This window comes from Leptonychotes weddellii, chromosome 6, assembly GCF_054177405.1.
Source record: "Leptonychotes weddellii isolate Sample4059 chromosome 6, ASM5417740v2, whole genome shotgun sequence".
In the NCBI taxonomy this organism is placed as follows: Eukaryota; Metazoa; Chordata; class Mammalia; order Carnivora; family Phocidae; genus Leptonychotes; species Leptonychotes weddellii.
In genome coordinates this window covers 89,837,523-89,857,992 of record NC_138374.1, presented here as the reverse complement: position 1 = coordinate 89,857,992, position 20,470 = coordinate 89,837,523, and the positions used below count along the sequence as shown (strand labels likewise).

General features: G+C 37.9%; 1 protein-coding gene across 1 annotated transcript in view; it reads right to left on the bottom strand.

Annotated features, from left to right (window-relative positions):
* Positions 1–20,470, bottom strand: part of DNM3 (dynamin 3) — a 533,769-nt gene that overhangs the window by 151,396 nt on the left and 361,903 nt on the right. The gene's annotated exons all lie outside the window — the stretch shown is intronic.

Genomic DNA, 20,470 nt, shown 5'->3' with positions numbered 1-20,470 from the left:
AATAAAATAAAATTAACAATTCTTTAGGAAGAAAATGGAAATTGGGGAGGGAGGTCTGCAAATGGGACTAAACTGTGTTAGGCGTACTGGATGCCAAAGAATTATTAGAAATATTTACTATTAGGATTGGCCCAGGGACAATATTATCATATGTATAAATGCCTGACCATCAGTCTAATAGGAGAGAATCAAACACTCAGCTTAGAAACCTAGTCAATATCTATTACTAGGGGCATTTTAGCACAGTCCTTGTTCAGGAGTACCCTGTGTATAGTCCCAGCCTGTATCTCTGGTGCTGGTCCTGAGAAAAAGCAGGACCAGAGGAGGGAAATACGGATACTTAGCCATGACTTTTAATAAACTACTATTACTGTATTTCCTGTCAAAAAATGCATGCACTGTACAGACATGTTTGACATAAGCCTTTTTGTCCCTATAGCCCCTACAGCACTAGGCTCAGTAGAGTGGAGCAGAACTGTGTGTGTGTGTGTGAGCGTATGCAGGTGCATACGCACACACATGTGCACCCTAGCCAGCTTGTGGGGGCCATGTTGTCTGCAGGCCCCAGAGAGAGTTACTGCCCAGAGAATCACTGGCTTTGCCACTTCTTAGCCCCAAATTAATTAGAGAAAAGTTGGGCAGAACACATCAGAATAGGGAGGCAGAGAGAAATAGAGGACTAAATCAGTTGAAGTTGGCTGGAGAACCAAATGGCTGTCCTGGCAGACAATGTCAGCAAAGAAGCTCAAAAACACATAAAAGAAACTAAATGGGAGTGAGAGAAGCCTAAGAATAAACATGAAAAAGCAAAGCACTGTAAGAAAATTCCAATATTTCTTGTGCAAAATTCAATAATATATTAGCAAACACAAGGATATTCTTAGTAACAAAATACATAGTTTAAGTTAATGAAGTATCATAGTTGAGTCTAACTTGTTTGAAACACTTGTCAGGCTATTTTAGGACAGAATTCTAAGAGGCAAGATCACAGATTGAATGAAAAGCTATCCAATACATAATCAAATGAAAATGCTTGAAATCCAGGGAACATTTTTTTTATTGGATGTTTTTCAATGCCCTAAATTTAAGCAGCTGGATTTTTTTAATGCACCATCCTATTCAACCTTTTGAAATGATGGATTCGCCTTTTAATGGGAAATCTGCATTTCATTGTAAAGATGGAACACAATGTCCTTGGCGTGTTTTCTATAGAAGTAGGCTCCCTTTCATACTGCGTTCTTTAGCATATAGTGAAGACCAAAAATCCAGCGAGTTTATGTCAGACATTAAATGCTGGAGAAATACACACATATGCAGACAGGGGAACATGAAAAATGTAGTTTCATTTCCAAAGTACTAAGTGTCATTTACCCAAGGTTTTTGAGGACATATTGCTAAGTTATTTCATAATCAAGAGTTTTAAGACTGAGAAAGGGAGATGAAAAAGAAGATTCAGACTGACTTGTTTAATTAAAGTTGTAAGTCAAGTGGAGAATTAAGAGACAGCAATGAAACAATCTATCAGGGATATTTCTAAGATTCTTGGTGCTTTGGGGAAAGAATGATGTTCTGTTAAAGATGTTCATCTTGAATATGAAGTAGCTAAAACAAACAAAAGGAATAGAGGAGGAGAAAGGATAAACAGAATTATAATTTCCAAAATACAGTGAATCTTAGCACCAGCTGAACTGAAACATTTGCTACATAATATTTGTTAGTTCGAGTAAACTGGCCAATAATACCCTGTCCAATATGGTAGCCACCAGCCACAGTCACTACTGAGCACTTGAAATGTGGCTAGTTAAATTGGGATGTGCTGTAAGTATTAAATACATACCAGATTTCAAAGACTTAGTGTGAGAAAAAGAACGTAAATAATCTCATCAATATTTTTGTATTGATTATATGTAAAAATGATAATATTTGGAATATATTAAGGCAAATAAAATATTACTAAATACAATTTCATCTGTTTACTTTTAGTGTTTTGAATATGGCTGCTAGATAATTTAAAGTGGCATTCTGTGGCTCACATTAACTTTCTATTGACAGAGTTGGGCCCCATATCCTCTCACCCATCCGATTTTTCTTATTTACTTATTTACTTACTATTTATTTATTTATTTATTTATTTATAATTATTTTTAAAGTAAGCTCTATGCCCAATGTGGGGCTTGAACTCATGGTCCCAAGATAAAAGGATCACATGGTCTACTGACTGAGCCAGCCAGGCGCCCCCCATCCATTTTTTTTTTCCTCTTCTGACCTCCCTGTTTCTGCCATTAGGTGTATTTTGCATTCTCCCAGTCACCCAATCTGAAACCTCACTACCACTTCTAAGGTCTTGTTTTCCTTCACCCCCTTGAAGACTACGGTGCATTCTGCTGGAAGCATTAGTCAGAGCTCCTGTTGTCTAACATCCCTACCACGTTAGCCTGGGCCTCTGGCATCTTACAAGGCTATAAATGGCCTCCTATCTAATCTCTTTGCTTTCTAATTCCTTGAACATCACCAGGGAGGGGCAAATTTCTAAAACTACTCTGTCAAATCCATGACAGTCCTTCCAAATTTTCATAGCTCTCCATTATTTCTGGAAGAGAATCCATGAAATTCCTTAATGTGACATTGGTCACTTTCGTCACATGAAAGACCTACAAATTGGTCCAATCCCGATTGGTCAGTATATTTTGCTCTTCCGTAAAAAGTCTCCATTTCAACCAAATACAAGTTTGGCAACAGTCTTTTCCCAACTTGAGGTACCCTTTCAACTTCTCCCTACCACATCAGTTTATTATTTACAGTCAAGTTCAAGTTTTACCTTCTGTGCTAAAAGTGTTCCCAAGTTTTATGACTGTCTCTTTGTCACTCTCCTGTCTCTCTCCTTTCAACTCATATAATAGGTATTGTTTATGCTATTCATTTTGAATTATACATTATATGAGGCATCCTCATCTTATAAATGCATTACATTACAAAATTTGTATGAAGGTTGTTCATTTGGAATTCAGAATGTTCAGTCAATTCTATTGTTCAAGTAGGTTACATTTGAAAAGAAAAATAAAAAGTAGAAAATGTTTTTGCAACATTTATAAATAAATAAGATATAATTTGATATTTTAAAGATCTTGTACTAAGTAGACATTTTGGAGGAAGCAACTGTAAAATTTTAGAGGAAGGTTTTTCTTTCATGGAGATTCAGAAAGAAACTTCTGCATATTTTCAAAAGCTTTAGAAGCTGATGTCACTAATTCAACATCTTTTTTTTTTTTTTCATTTTTAAACATAGTACCTTTCTTTTCTTCAATAAAAAATGGTTACTAGCACTATTTGTATGGGAGACATCCAGGGATTCTTTGTTCAAAGAGAAAGGGAACATGAGAGAGTTTGTGTTCTTTCCTTCCAGTAACTTGACAAGTATTAGAAGAAAGAGGAGAAATAAGATAGGCCCCCAAAAGGATGCATTAAATGTGTGAAAGGGTGTTGTCTGAGGTGGAAATATCTGAACTGTGAGTGGCAAAAGGCAGCTGATCAAGGTAGAGGGAGGTGGTAATTATATGATGGCTACAGGACGTGTTCATTGATCTTGTAAGGAAACAAAAGGATCAATGAATGACAGATGTGGGTTCAACAGGGGGCCAATGATGGTTTCTAGCTGGCAGGGCACCATCAATATAACTTGGTTGTGGGAAGGAGCTACAGTGGGTATGAGAGGAGGGTTGGGTGTGTAGAAGAATAGCTCCTGCATATGCAAAGGATTGGAAAGTCTTTATATACTTGGTGATTTATATGTAGGGAGTTTCAAAACTTGGGGAATGTTTGAGTGGCCTTGGTTTGATGACTACCTTGTGTCTTATTTATACATACATTTTCTCACCAACAAGGCAACAAAATATTCAAGGTTGAGACAATGAGTTCTTCATTTCTATATATTATAATGCCTAGCATAGCTTGGTCACTGAAATTTATACACCATATTATAAATATTTGTTGAATTAATTTGAAAATGTCTGATAAACAAAGCCAAATGTTGAGTAAGATATTTGATAGTCACATATATTTGAGAATCAAATAAAAATTCTGTAGGAAAGAAAAAAAACTCTAAAAGATGCTTAATGGGTTGGCACTGCTTTTGATCATGAAATCTTTACAATGTTTAGGTTGACTTTCGTGTGTATTTCTCTCTCTGCCTCTGTTTGTATGGCTTCTACTTGCTAGGAATGCCTTCTTCCCTGCAAGACGGCACATGCTAACGGCCTTGAAATTAAGGTCAAGTGCCACCTCCTCCATGAAGCCTACTCTGATTACAGCATGTCATTTATGTCTTTTTTTTCATTTTTCTATTTTTTCGAAAGATATTTATTATTTATTTTAGAGAGAGAGCATACTAGTGGGAGTGGCAGAGGGAGAGGAAGAGAGAATCTGAAGCAGACTCCACACTGAGCATGGAGCCCGACATGGAGGCTCGATCACATGACCATGAGATCACAACCTGAGCTGAAACCAAGAGTTGGACACTTAACCAACTGTGCCACCCAGGCACTTCATATATACCTTTTTTTAAGAGCTCTCAAATTTCCCATGTCTTTTGTCCTAGGCTACATAGGATGCCATTTCTTATTTATGTTCATCTTGCCTCTTCAAATAAATTGGAAGCTCTTTGAGGGCAAGGTTTACGTTAAAATCCTTTCGTGTTTACACTTACAGTTATATACACTGCTGTACATACAGATACTGCTTAATACACAGTGGGCTGTAAACGATGCAGCATAAATAAAATTCCAACATGATGAAATGTTACCACTATGTCATATTTATACCATTTTACTACTGTGTCTACATATCTACTCTTATGTCCATTAATATGTCTATACTATTAATGTTAAAAATTAAACAGGGGTGATATAAAATCTTATTTTAATGCCTGAAAAACTGATTTTGAATGAATTTATAGCTTTTTGCTAGTATCCTATTAGGTGAAATTTTACTAGCCTAGGCCAATATACTTGATTTTATTAATACAAACCTCATGGCTTAAACACATGCATGCACATTAACATTTCAGTACACTTCAAAACAATGAAAAACCCAAACCAGGAGATACATTGTTCTGATGAGGTAAGAAGAGATGTAATTTTTTAAAAAAACAGGAGAGCATAAGAAATTAGAAGAGAATTAAGAAAAATGTATGAAAAAGTCAGTAATGGCACCAAATACATTTTTGAAATATGTAATAATGGCACTGAATTTATTTTCTAAATATATATTTATTATAATTCTTCACTGGCTTTTTGTAACATTTCAAAAGATTGTGATAATATTTCTCAGGCTAATAGATAATCAGAGTAGAATGAGGTTTCATGACAGATGGACAGAATATTCCATACTGCTGGGAATAGCTGAGCTTCACTGGAGCAAAGATTCCTAGTTTTGACCACTCCTCTTCTCATACTCACATAATGATATCCCATGTTTATTCTCTGTTACTGCATTTATCATGCCGTATACTTCTAATTTGTTAAATGTCTGTTCGCCTATTGAGAAACTGACGTATATCAGTCCTCTCTCAGTGCTGCACCACCCTGCTAGCAATGAACGGAACATTCCTATGACCCAACCGTACAGCAATGTGTGTAAGCCACATGGACGGTACCACTGCACCAGCCAAAGGAAGAGACAGATTGTGCCACCAAGAACCTGGTCCAAAAACAGGGCAGTAGCCCATAGATTAGTCCAAGTTGAAAATTAATCCCCCTCATCCAGGGACTGTAAATGTTTTTGCAGAATCCTGGAAACTCATGAGATACCAGGGGACACCCTTATTATTATAATTTGCTTGTTGCTCAAGAGATAATAATGCTCATCAATATTTTTCCTGACAGAGTTTTCTTTTTTCCTTGATACATGTGGCCAGAATGTTTGCGAACAGGGAAACTAGAGACATTATCCTGGGTTTGGGGGTAGGTACCTGGGCCAAGAAAAATGTGATGCTCCATAAAATAATGCTAGCCTTTCATCCTTTGAGTAACTGACACAAGAGTTATGTAAGCATACATTTCCATCATGCTCCTCAACCCTGCCTCATTCTCCAAAACGAAACTGCACTGCCATTCAGAGTAAATTCAAATTCCTTGCCATACCCACTGTGCCAAGCACAGGACTCCTGCTTTCCAGGAAAATCAATGCATTTTTATTTTCCACACAGAACACATCTAGCCATATCTTCTTGTCTTTGTCTATCCTATTTTTTTCCACCAGAAATACCACTGCCTATTTGCCACTATGCAGAGCTCTTGCAAAAGATGACTCCATCTAGTTCAGACTTAATGTGCATTTTTTTCTTAAAGTATTACAGGTCTCATGTTTCTGTCTTCTTTTCCTTCCCCATCCCACTTGCAGACTTATTATTTTTAAATCGGGAAATCCTTTAAAAAGAATTCTGATGCCAAAGCTCATTATATTGGGTAGATTAAAAGGTGATGCTTCTCTGATTGAGGCAGGAGCAGGGCTATGAGAAAACCTGCCCAGTAGACTCATCCTTTTGCTCAGATGTTGCCTCTAAGAAATGCAGTTGGAACACTGAAGGACTCCAGTACACAGGCCTGGATTTCCAGATCCCTCTTCCTGAGTCTGGTCTACCTGCCAGCCTCGTTCTCCTGGTGTTCTCATGGTGCCAGGGCTCTGCCCTCCCCCAGTCTGCCTGGAACTTGATGTGCCTTATCTCTCTAGGTCTCCTACACCGAGCGGCTCCGTCTAGCTCCCTGCGAATTCTGAGCAAACAGATATCTCCCAGAGCCATGGATGTGATTTAGCAAATCCTTCTGGTTCAAACCACCCCTGCCATACCCTGCCTGATGATTGGGCACTTTGATGCCTCCTCTACCATTTCCAGAATTTCTCTCATCCCAGGCCAATCCCTTGACAGCATTTCTATGCTTGGTTTATTCTCCATCTTATTTCTAAGTGGCCGAGTGTTTCACCAAAGTGTGTGTATGCTCTGCCTTGTCAACTACAAGGTAAACTCCTAGGGAAAGAACAAATCTGCTACTATTATTACCGTTATTATTGTTGTTGTTAATCATTCTATGTATCTTGTTCCTCTGCTATTATGTAACTGTGTCCTGACTTCCCTATCAAAGCATAAACTCTTTGAGGGAAGCAACTGTTTCTTAGTTTTAGTTGCATAGTTGACACTCATCAAACACATGTTGAATGAACATATGACTGAGTCCCGCATGGGCTGGCATAGTGCTTTGCTTAGATTAAGGACTCAGAGATGATGAGCGACTTAGAAAATAATCAAAATATCAAAGAAAAAAGAAAGGCCATAAAAATATTGAGAATACCAGAATACTAGATCCACATGCTGTTGAAAACTAAAATCTGGTGTTTATTGCTATTAAGAAGTTATAACTAAAGAGATGTACAAGGATGAAACTCATAATACAAACTGCCCATCTTTTCATTTAAGCTCTAATGCCCTGCTTTAATCAGAATTACATCTTGAGTAGTAAACAGCATCTGTGAGCCAGGAGGCTGCTAGGAAAAAGTACTTCTTTATATTTTTCATCTTGGGCACTGAAGAAACTGCCCATGTGTAGGCTTGATGGGCTGTCACAGTAGGCCCAAGAAAACTCTATGGTTTATATGCCATTGCCTTCAGGTCTGCCCCCCTGCACTCACTCAGATGCTTAAATGGAGCTACACACTGGCATATCCCCACTGGGTAAGGGAAAGACAGCAATGCTTGCCATTACCCAACTTGAGACCTTACCCTTTTCCTGGCTCCTTCCCTCTCTTCAGAGTCCAATTCCCACCTCCTCCAGGAAGCCTGCCTGGCCATAAGAGCCCACTGGAGGGCTCCCTCCTCCATTCTCTTTGCATTCTTAGACAGTACCACTTTTGTTTTGTTTTGCACTTAGTATATATTGTATTTCCAGGTACCTCTAATACCCTCAAAATGTGCACTCCCCTCTCCTCCCAAAAAAAGGACTTTTATAATTTTAAAGTGAGAAAATTAGACTTTATTCTCAAATGTTTATATTTAATCTCTATATTAATTCTTATATTTAAAGAAATAGTCATGAGTATTTATACATACAAGATTGAAAATGGACAAGACTGATAATGATAAGCATACCAAAGAATAAATTTAAAGGACTTATGCCTAAGCATAGCAGATTGACCACATCTCTTCTCCCTCCCCTAAACCCATTATGATGATAGTAGAAGAATAAAAAGATATTGACCCACAAGGATAAAGAAAACGGGAGGGGAGAAAACATTAGACAAGAAATTTCCTGAAAGCTTTGGAAGAGAGAAGGCAGAGGAGTATTCATTAACTTAGCATACAGGAGGGAGTTATTCCCCCAAATTCCTACAGGGGGAGAGAATGGAGGAGAAGCCACCGCAGCTGGGCCCTGTCCTGTTCTTTGGAGGCACCTGATACCCTACGCAAGGGGATGGTTGTGGGGCTGAGACAGCAAGATCAGATATATAGAGGTACACGGAACTAATGACACAGGGTTACCTCCTCAACACACAGCAGTGCATTCCTACCCTTAGCAGGAGATCAGAGGCTTTTTCTCTAGAGAGAATTATACAAGAGAAGTTCTGGGACCCAGAGATACCAGGCAGGGGGAATAGCAAAAGCGGAATAAGAACTCGAGAACTTAGTGAAAGTCTTCATGTTGAAATGTCCCTCCTCCCTTTTTCCTGCCCTACCCCAGAGTGCCAGCAACCAGATGTATTTCTCTGCCTCCAACCAAGCAGGACTATCAGACTGCTCTTCTCGAGGGAACTAAACAGTTTCAGAGAAAATGTTCTGTATTCTAACATTTCAACAAAAAGAGCAGCTTGCTACCTGATCACCTTACAGAGAGATCCTATATTCTGCAAGCCTCACCCACACATAGTTTCCAAGTAGGGGAAGGGCACAGAATCTTAATAGATTAGATGTATCACAGCTATTAAGTGGATTCTGAGGATGGGCTATGTCAATGCCCATTCTAAACTCCTTATAATGCTTGCGTTCAACTCAAAACTCTCCCTTCCCAATCTTGCTCTCGTAGCTAGGGCTCCAGATGAGATATAGTTTCATCCAGTCTGATATATTCCTATTTATGCCGGCCTTTGATTCAGAAGTGAGTCACACCGGTGAGCTACAGAGTATGTGGCACCTGCTTCATTGGCCCAGATCATGGCAGAGGGGGGATGGCTCTGGATCCAGAGGCTGTAATATGGGGCGGGGGGGGGGGGCCTTCCCGACTGTGTAGCAGCCAGTTTGGCAGAGGCAACAGCTCCCTGGCAACCCCAGCTCTGAACTCCAGTTTGGAGAACCAGTCCGGGAAAGTCAGCCCAATTCTGTAATTTTGCCCTCCCAATGGTTCTTTGAGCAACTTATCTCCCTTAATAAATATTTTTCTACTTAAACAACTAGCGTAGATGCTGTGGTTGACAACTAAGAACTCTGAACATACAGTATCTATATCTAGTCATTATATATGGTTGTTTTAGAAAAAATGAATAGTCAGTAAAGCAGAACAATAGCATTTCCCAACAATACATGATTTTTTAAAAAAACGAACTGATTATTAGCATGTGTGTGTGTGTGTGTGAGAGAGACAGAGAGATGGAGGGAGATGGTTTATGCAGTTATGAATTTCCAGGACTTTTCACTCAAGGAAAGAGTCTTTCACTAGGAAAAAAATTCTATACATGAGAAATTTTAAAAGGGTAGGTAAAAAGGATAGCATTTGAGCAGCTCTGCAAGAAACAAAATAAGGCAACAGATGTAAATAAAACAATGAATTCCAGTGGCATATATGTTCATAGACTATTTATAAGCTACCTCTGTAACAGCAGTGTACTTCAAGGGTTAAATTTTTTCTACTAGTAAGCGAAGTACAGGGACTTAGTTCATGTCTTATACTTTTTCAGTTACTAGGAAGGAAAAAACTTTACTCAGCATGGCACAACATACTGTAAGCACTTTAAAATGAGCATATTTCAAATGCTTAATGGCCTCATTTCTTCATTTCTCTCTGTTTCAAGAAAACACAACTTACATTTTTAAAATGAGTACCTTTCAAGTTTGGAATAGTGACTGGTTTACTTGAAAAGGTGTGTGATATGATACAGATTTCTGGTAGTAATATCCCTCAACTCTGACTCCAGTGGTTACACATTAAATTACAAAGTGAACTTAAGAGACTCCACAAACTCTGAAATTATGCTTACTTTGTAACAGCTTTCAAGTGCATATTAATCATACAAAATTCTACATGTATAGCCCTTCGAGTATACTCGTATTAAATAAAAAGTGTTACTTTGGCTAAGTATACCATACATTCGTAAAAGTTCAACTCAATAATTAAGTACCCTGTTTACAAATGCAGGATAATTTTTACTTATCTGAGAAAATGGGGGTCAGGAAGGCATATACAAATAAAATCCTCTGACAATTCCCAGAACTTAGTAGATGAATGGTTTAAATTTTACCCCCATCATTTGTCACCAAGCTACAAATAAAAATCAAAGCCGAATTTTCCCCTCTCCTCTATCATTTCAGCAAAGAAACACTCTAAAAGAGGCAGCACTATGGAGAAAAGCAACAGGACTGAGCATTCAACCCAATTAGTGAGCTTTTGTGCAGTTCTTTGCCGTTGACTGGGAAGCTACCCACCCCCCACCACTGATATTAACATAATTCTGTAGGGTTCTTGTTGAGACTGATACAGTGTGTTTGCAAAGGAGAGCTGAGTACCCTGCCCTTTGTACTTTAGTGAGAACCCTTCTCCCTGTGTTCCAGGGAATGCGGCCTCCAGATGGATTAGGGAAAAAGGGGCCCCCTTCCATGCACCTTCTGAGTTGCAGCCCTGGACTTAAGATGACATTTGGCTGAATTGCTCCAAGCACAGCTGGTGGTCTGCGTACTGTTATTGGCTCAAACACATATTCACACAGAAACAGGGCTTTGGATAAGGGAAAAAGAACTGGAATAGTTCTTCTCCATTAATCCTAATCATGTCTGCTGACTGTTTTCTGTGGAAAGGGTGAAAAAGAAGAAAAGAGCACAGGGAAGGGAAAGGAGAGGGTGGAGGAAGACAGAAAGGATGAGTGAAGTGACTGATTTATAAGGGGGAAGGGATTGAAGCTACCCAAGCTAAAAGTGCTCTCTGCTTTCACTGCATGCTCAGGTGGCCCCATCCCGTCTCCTAGAGACAAAGACCATCAGGAGAGGACTTCCAGGAGAGGCCGTGTGGTGAGGGGAAAGGACACATAGTTTGGGGGTTAAGACACGGGCTCACATATGAGCTCTGACACTAGCTATGTGAACCTAGGCAAGTTACCTTATTTTTCTAAGTCTTATCTCTGTATGAGGTGATAATTCATGCCTCATAGGGGGTATGTGGATTAAATGAGATTATGTGCATTACATATTAAATGAGAGGGCTGTCTATTCAGGGACTCCTGATAAATGTTTCTTTACTTTTCCTTGGGGAAACCCTTTTTTAGCCATCCACTTCCTACCCATAAACGCAGTAAGGTTTTTTCTCTTCAAAGTAGTTTGTAACAGTCAGCTTTTACACTTGTAAGCCATAGAACTATGAAGGGAAAATTGCAAGTTAATTACATGCCCACCAGATAAACACACATTAAGCATGAACAATATCAAGCCAGGAGGGTGGCAAGCAATGAAACAACATAAACAACTTTAAACTATGGTTTCCTATTCAAGAGAGACTTGTAAGAAATCCAGAATTGTGGAACTGTGTCGACAGCCATGGAAAGAGAGAGGAGATAGGACTATAGGCTAAGAGGTAATATTAATTCCTCTCCCTCACTCCCACAGTGGACTGCACGGAATACATCAAGGGGGAGTATCTGAGGGGAGATGAAAGTTTTCAAGGAAATATACAACTAAAAATTCCATAATTAAAGAACCATGTACTTTTTATTACAGATACGTTTTTACACTTGTAAAAAATAAACAAGAGCTTCAAGACTGGCTAAAAAACTAAAAGGCAGGGAAGGTTTGTTTTTTTTCTCCAAACCTCTTCCATCCAGGCAGTTTCGCTTTTCTGCTGGCTCCAAACCAAGATGGCCTTGAGTTGGCGGCTTTTGCTGCTGCGTAGTTTGTAAGTTTCTCCCTCCGATGGATCCAAGGAAAGCTCCCCCTCTCACTCCATTTGTCTTATATTACCAATTGTATTTTAAAAACCAAGAATGGGGACTCTGTTTACCTCTTCAGATCCCTGATACTAGTGGGCACTTATTACATGATGATTTATGGTATCAAACTCACCTATGTTATGTCCCATTCTGCTAGGCTTTGTTTCATGCAAAATTACATTTATAATAAATTGTCAGCAAGAGAATCAATTGCTGTTAATTATTCTCCTCAGGTAATATATTTGCATTTAAATCAGGTCCTTCAATCCTTCTGCCTGAATTGACGGAGTCATTCTAGTGCTTTAGCAAACTGGTAGGGGTGAGATCCTTAGGTTGCCCTTCAATCATCCCAGTAGGTAGCTGTCTAGTCCAAGGCTGGACTTGAAAACTCTGATTGCTTCCCCAAGTCTTCAAGCAGTAAGTTTCTCCAGCTAGAGCTCCCTTATCCCCAGAGTTTCTGAGGTCTTATGAGAATTCAAAAGAAATTTCGTGTTGATACTTAATAAAATTAGTATAAGGGATTTTCTGAATTGTCTAGGGAACCACATTATAAGTAAGCATCGGCAGTCAATTTTAGTGTCCATGTTTGTGTTTGCACCAAGGAGCAGTACTCTGTTCACAGCGTACTGATAAAGAAAAGAGCAGAGAGAGACATCCATGCATCAGTTATGGACTTTCCTCCAATGACATCACAGTGCCCTGGGTGGAAAGAGGTTTCATCCCAATAGGATAGAAGTGGCAGGAGGGTGGTGAGCTCATACAGCACAGGTCAGCCTGGACATGCCAATCTCAAAAGACCCTATGCCTGCCTGGAAGCCAGAATATATTCCTGTTGACTAGCTAATTATGTTTCCTAAAAGGACATCATCTCTTACATTAATGTTGCTGATCAGTGAAAGTTTCTTGGTAATATGAATTTGTTTGAGTTTGACGTGATTTGGTTTTTTTGATGTAGAATGACAAGTATGACATGTTTATGTATTTGTAGATATATTACATAAATTTTGTTTCTACATATTTAAGTAATATTATGAGTTAAAATAGTTTGCCTATGCTCACAATGGACGAGGATCCTTTTCCTTTAAAAGCTGTTTGCATATTATCCAAGTTTGAAAAACACTGGTTTAGGAAAAGTATATTTGGAATTCTCTTGAAAAAGCTGACATCGTCAAAATAGGTACAAACAAATGACCTTGACTTAGAAATGATTTGGAGCAGAGCTTAGAAATTCCTTCAATTTCTAAATGCCCTCAGCAAGACCAGGAGAAAAAATGCAGGTCTGGCCTTCAGAAGCTGGGAGGCCGCCACGCCTGAAGCATATATTGAGGATCCTTGGGGGGACTGTTTTCCTGCTCTGTGCTTCAGTTTCAACATATGTAAAGCAGGGATAATAATATCCAAACTCAATCCTTAAATTGAAAAATGAAAACAAATAAACTTAACTTTATGGGAATAAAGAGGCAATAGATGCAAAAGCAGTTTCATCTTTTGAGAAAAAGAAGGTACTATTTAAGGGAGGAACTCTTGAAAATATCTCAACAATATGTGTCTAATTCATACTGACATGTGTAATTGAACCTATGTTTAATTTTTGCTGCAAATTATCTGCTTCCTTTAAGAAGCTGGGGTGGTAAAATGCTAAGTCGTGTGGTTCAAAAATAGAGCTGTGGAAGAATTAGGGATACCTGGGATAAGATACAATAAAGTTGGACCCTTAACAAAAGAAGAATGTGTGAAACAAAGAAGGGAGAGCTGCAGGAAAAAGTTGTGCCAATAGTAAGAAAAGATATCATGAAGTTGGTGGAATATAATAGCAAGGAAGTAGGGATAAGGGAGATTTTCACACCCAGATCTCACTAATGACATAGAAAGTATTTAATATAGACAGGACCCAGTGAAGTCCCCAATGTTAAGACCCACAGCAACTCAAATAGAGATAAACTACATACATAGGAATGTTGAGTTTTATCCCACTTTAGATGACAGAGTTTATACCCTCCTCTTTCCCCTTCTTTTTTTAATATTCCTTAAGCTTAAATGCTTACAATTAAATCTAATCAATTCCTTTTTCATTATTTAGAATAATTATATTTCAATATGAAAATCTTAATGGTTATTAAAATAAAACTAGAATGATGAGAACCGTGCTGGCTTTCTAGGAGTGCCAGTCCTCCCCGTTCCCAACCTCAGTTCCTTAAGTATCACAGAAATGTTGCAAAACATAATATTTTGTAGGTTCATCAGGGAAGCCTTCCTTGATATAAGGAGTGATATGTATGATTTAAAAGATCACTTGGCCACCCTGTAGAGTGTGAATTAGGGAGGGCCAAGAGCAGGAACCTAACAGGAGACTGATGCAGCCGTGCAGGAAAGAGACAGCGGTCATTCCAATGAGGATGGTAGTTGAGCGGAGAAGTGATTGGGCTTGGGAACAGGTTTTGGAGGATAGCAGTGGTTGGCAAACTGTAGCTCCAAGGGCTAACTCTGGCCTTAGCTTATGTTTATATGGCCGAAATAGCTAAAAATAGGCTTTACTGTTTTAAAGGGTGATAAGAAAAGAAAGAGAAGAGTAAGTGAAATACATCATATATGGCCCCCCAAAGTCTCAACTATTCACTATCTGTTCCTTATAGAAAAAGTTTGACAACCTCTTGCAGTAGAGTCAGCAGATCATGAAATCAAACTGGTTGGAGGGAGGGATGAGGGGAAGAGAAGAATGAGGGAAAGCACCCGTATTTTTAGTTCAAGCAGCTGTGTGATGGACATGCCCTCTCCATGTCGGCCAATCATACCTTCTTGGGTACCTCTGCTTTATCTTGTTCATGTCTTTGTTGTTGTACTTCTTTTACTATCAATTTACTTATATGTCTGTCTCCCTTGCTTGGCAGTGAATTCCTTCAGTAACTCTAATTTTTCTCAATATTTATGGCACCCAGCTTTGTACAAGTCACATGCTCCACAACTATTGGACATAATTGAACTGATGATATATTAAATTCATTTTTAGTGGTGCTGATAACATCAACTTCTTAATAAATACAAAATTATCATCACTTTTTTGTGTGTGCGTAAGAGTTTATAAACCATTTTTGCAACCCACCTGTTCCTCACTACAACCTTACATATTGATACTACAGTAAACTTCAATTATACCTACCCCTTACAAGAAATTATATTTTGTGTTGATTTGCTGATATTTAAAATTTTAGGAACTATAAGCATTTCTTTAATGTGAATTAAAATCCATCCCTTTGAGGAAAAGATTAGAAAAAGGACAGAATAGGGCACCTCAGTGGCTCAGTTCGTTGTGTCCGACTCTTGGTTTTGGCTCAGGTCATGATTTCATGGTCCTGAGATTGAGCCCCCAGTCAGGCTCCACACTCAGAGGGGAGTTTGCTTGAAGATTGTCTCCCTCTGTCCCACCCCCCGACTCGCAAGGGCATGCATGCTCTCCCTCTCTCAAATAAATAAATCTTTTTTTTTTTTTTTTTAAAGAAAAAGGACAGAATGAAAAGACAAACCTGGCAGTGGAGATTATGAAAAGTCAAAAAGAGAGAAAGAAATCTGGGTATTGCAACAACAATTGGGACATTGAATTGGGTGTGAGGGGGCTGGTGAGGAACAAAAGGAATAAAAGTGGGCTTTCACATTGTGAATTTAATGGTAGTGCCTGTTACCAAGATAAAGAAGACAATGGACATAAAGGTTGAGTTCTGTCTTGGAAAGTTATATCTGAGATGCCAATTAGACATTTAAATATATATGTCTAGAAGGTCATTGGATATCCAAGTTTGCAGTTTAGAGTTGGAGATACAATGGTGGTAGTCATAGAAATAGGGCGTGCAGACGGTATTTAAAGCCAAAGGACTAGATGAGTTCAGCTAGAGAGTATGTGTGTAGATAGAGAAGAGGAGAAGCCCCAGCCCACTCCAACGTTTAGAGGTAGAAGAGCAGAGAGAAAGAGAACCAAAGGAGACTAAGGAAGAACTGTGAGGGGAAAAAAAAAAAAAAGGAAAAATGTGTTCTAAGATGGAGGGAGAGGTCAAATATATCTACTACTTCAAAGCAATACAGTACAACGTGGATAGAAAGCAACCATTACATGTGTCCAGGTATAGGAAATTGATAAGCATCATAAGCACTGTTTTGGTGGAGGGTGAGAGCAGAGCCTGCTTGAAGTAGGTTGAAGTGGGTTAAAGAGACAATGAGGAAGTACTATAGATGTGTCAAGGAGAGATATTCCCATGGAACATTTAACCCTCAAGCTGTAATAAGAGAGAAACTGGACAAAGAAAATAACATGCACTGAAAAGAACATTCAAACTTTGTTAAAACACTCTGTTAGTACTTGTATTTTTCCCACTTTTCAAATAGCCACATGTCCTATAGGACAGTGGGAGTGAAGTGGTTAAACAAAGGGTCCTTTCCTGGGGTCAATACAGCACAGAGGGGTTCCATGCAGAGCAAGCAGTTTCCTGAAACAATATACCATGAGCCCCTGCTGTGGTGAGGAAGAGGGGGCTGTAATCCTTTTTTTTTTTTTTAATTGAAGTATAGCTGACACACAATGTCACATTAGTGTAGTGATTGGACAACTTTACATTATGCTATGCTCACTGGAAGTGTAGTTACCATCTGTCACTCTACAGCGTTATTACAATACTATTGATTATATTCTCTATAGTGGGGACAAGAATTTAAAAGAACTTCATAGGCATGTTATCACATGCACAGTTTTGTCCAATGGAGAAAAAGCATTTTTTTTAGCTTGTATCCTATTCAAGAACTTTGCCCCAACAGAAAATCTGGCTCATTCTCACCTGGGACAGAGCTCAGCAAACACAATATTGTCAGAACAGAGACCAGCCAAGAAACATCACAACATGGCAAAGCCATCAGCAGGGTGACAGGCTAAGCAGGATCACAGTTTTGACTCCCCCAGTGAAGGAATTAAAGGACAAAACAAAACTCTAACAGCACCAGAGAGGGAGCTTTGAACAGTGCAAAGGCAAGGATAAGAATTTTCTACACGAGAGTATGATGTCCTAGCACAGACCAGTATAGGATAAGGTACATACAGCAAAGAATCAACACAACTTGGACAATGAAAAAAGTATTCTCCTTACTAGTTCTTCTTACATAAGAACTCAAACATATATGCCAGTGTGTGTGTATTTCATTACATCCTATTGTAATATACATAAATATATCTATGTAATAAAAAAGAATATATTTCTTACTCTGTACCATGGACTCAATCATTTCTCCCCCCTCATATTTTCATAATCACTTGAGTTTTAAAATTCCAAAAGCTATTGCTAGAGTTAGAACTTATAGTGTAGGCCTAACCTGGTTATTACTGTCAACATTTTTGTACATAGAGTCGACAGAAGAGTTAATGATCACACCTTACACAGAAACCTGCCTTAGCTGGACATATTTCTGTCTAACTGCGCTATTCATTACAAATAAATGCTACTGATGCAGGCAGACACACACACACACGTGCGCACACATACATTAGGTATTTGCCATTTGATTGTGAACTCTTGCTGATTTTGTCAGATTTAATTGTTTTAGAACATGTATTTCACAATTATTTGGTTCAAATATCTCTTTCCTATAGACAGTAAGTCACTGGTGAATAGGGAAATGTCTCTACTTCTAGAACTCTGAACATGATAGGACTCAATAGTTGTTTGTTGAATGAATGAAAATTAAGCACAATAGTTGTCCGACTGAATTTAAAGTATTTATTAACCTTGGTGAGTTTGTATACGCATAGACTTCCCAGTTGTATGATTCCCTTCTTTAGATAAGACAAGAAACATAATGAAAAACTAGCTCTTTGAATAATTTACACCAAAATCTTGGGCAAACAAGCTTTTTATGGATACTGCATATAGGTGAGAGAGATTATTCAGAGATGATCTATTTTTTAAAGGATTCTGAGGTACAGTTTGAGCTGTATAGGAAAACTGTGCTCCATTTCAGAAAACGGCAAAAAGAGATCTTCAGTGACAACTGTTGATGGAAAACATTTTAGAATTTATATTCACACAGCACACTCAAGTTGTGGGATTGTACTCCAAATCAACCATTAAATGAAGTTAGAGTATTCGCTAGAAACTATCTGGGAATAAACCTAGCAGGAAATATGCAGTGCCTACATGAATAAATTTATAAAATTATGCTGAAGGAAAAAACTAAACTAAAATGAGAAACAGATCTTGAATAAGAATCCCACTATTTAAAATTGTAAATCCTCCTAAAATTAAATAACTATAACATAATCTCAGGGAAATTTTTCAATATAATTTTGTGAGCGGTAACTTGACAGAATGATTCTAAATTTCACTTAACAGAATAAACAGATGAGATGAGCCAGGAAAATTCTAAAAAAGAAAAAACAGTAACACATGTAATCACAAGGATTCAAAAATTTAAATTTAATATAAAAACTTTAAGGTGACAAACATCAGAAGCCTGTTGTAAAATTCCACTGACAGATCAGTTGAATAAAAAACAGAAATAATGAAACAAAAAATGACCATTTAGTTTGTGATAAAGGTAGCATTATAAATCAGACTTCTGAATAAATAATTTTATGAGAATTGGCTTCCATCCCTCCTTTCTCCCCCAAAATAAATTTTAGATGGGTCAAAACTCAAAATCCCAGAATAGAATTTAGGTGATTTGGGTTAATATTGGAGTTAAAAAAAAAAACAACTTTTGATATTTGACACAAACACTGAAGCTATAAAAGTCTCATGGATAGGAGATGCTTCATGATGAAATAACAGACAAAACTGAAACACAGAAGGCAACTAGAGAAAAAGTGCTTGCTGGCAACATATATGGCTAAAAGTTAATAACCATAATCTCTAGAGAGCTTTTTAAAAATCTGCTTAAAAAAACAAATCAACACTAATAGGAAAATGGTCAAGAATAGTTTTAGTAGTTCTCAGATGATAAAAGACAACTGGTCAAAAAAACATAAGACACCAAACTTCCCTAATAATCCAAAGGAATGCACAGCAAAACTGCATGTGTGTAAATATTTGCATATCAGACTGAAAATATCCCATGTTGATCAGATATGGAGAACTGGATATTTTTATGCATTCTTGACGGGAATGTTAACTGGCACAGTCTCGGAGGAAAGGGAGTGTGAAAATATCAACATTTTAAATGTATCCATCCTTTGACCAAGTAATTCCATTTTCCATTTTTAGGAATAAAAAAATCCTTGCACCAGTGTACATATATAAAATGTTACTTTCCTCATTATTGTTGAAAAACTGAACTGTCCATCAACTGGAGACTAGCTGAAAAATTATGGTACATATTAGTAATAGCTGATATTTAATGATGTTTATTTTTCTAAGCACTTTATCATATATGTAGTCATTAAATTCTCCCAATAATATTATGAAGTAGGTACTTCATTCATCACAGTTTAAAAATGAGTATATATGATAAATCCAGGGGCACCTGAGTGGCTCAGTCATTAAGCTGAGACCTCTGGCTCAGGTCATGTTCCCAGGGTCCTGGGATCGAGCCCCGCATGGGGCTCCCTGCTCTGCGGGAAGCCTGCTTCTCCCTCTCCCACTCCCCCTGCTTGTGTTCCCTCTCTGGCTGTCTCTCTCTCTGTCAAATAAATAAAATCTTTAAAAAAAATAAAAATAAAAAATATATGATAAATCCATACAAAAGAATACTGTGTGACTATGAAATAAAGTGACATAACTAAATTCAGTGGAAAGAGCACCAAGATTTTTCTTGATTGAAAGAATCAAGTTGTAGAACAGCATGCATAGTATAATTATATTTATATTACGTTATGTAAATTCAATGAGACATTGGATTTTTTTTTAAACTTCCTATTCTTGAACTTTTTACATAAAAGGTATGCTTAAAATGAGGAAATTAGGCACCTCATAAAGGTTCTGTGGCTTATTTCACTTAGTATAATACATTCAAGTTCATCCACGATGTTGGAGATTGGATTTCCTTATTTTTTAAGGCTGAATAACATTCCATTTTCTTTTCTACTTAGATGTCAATGGACATTTAGGTTGTTTCCACATCTTGGCTATTGTGAAGAGTGCCTCAATAAATAGGGGTGCTGATATGTTTTTGAGATCTTGACTTCAATTCTTTTGAATAAATACCCAGAAATGGGATTCTGGATCCACATATATAAGGTATGTAAAATAGTCACACTCATAGGATTAGAGTAAAATGATGGGTGCCAGAAGTTGGGCAATGAAGGATATAGAAATCACCAATCAACAGA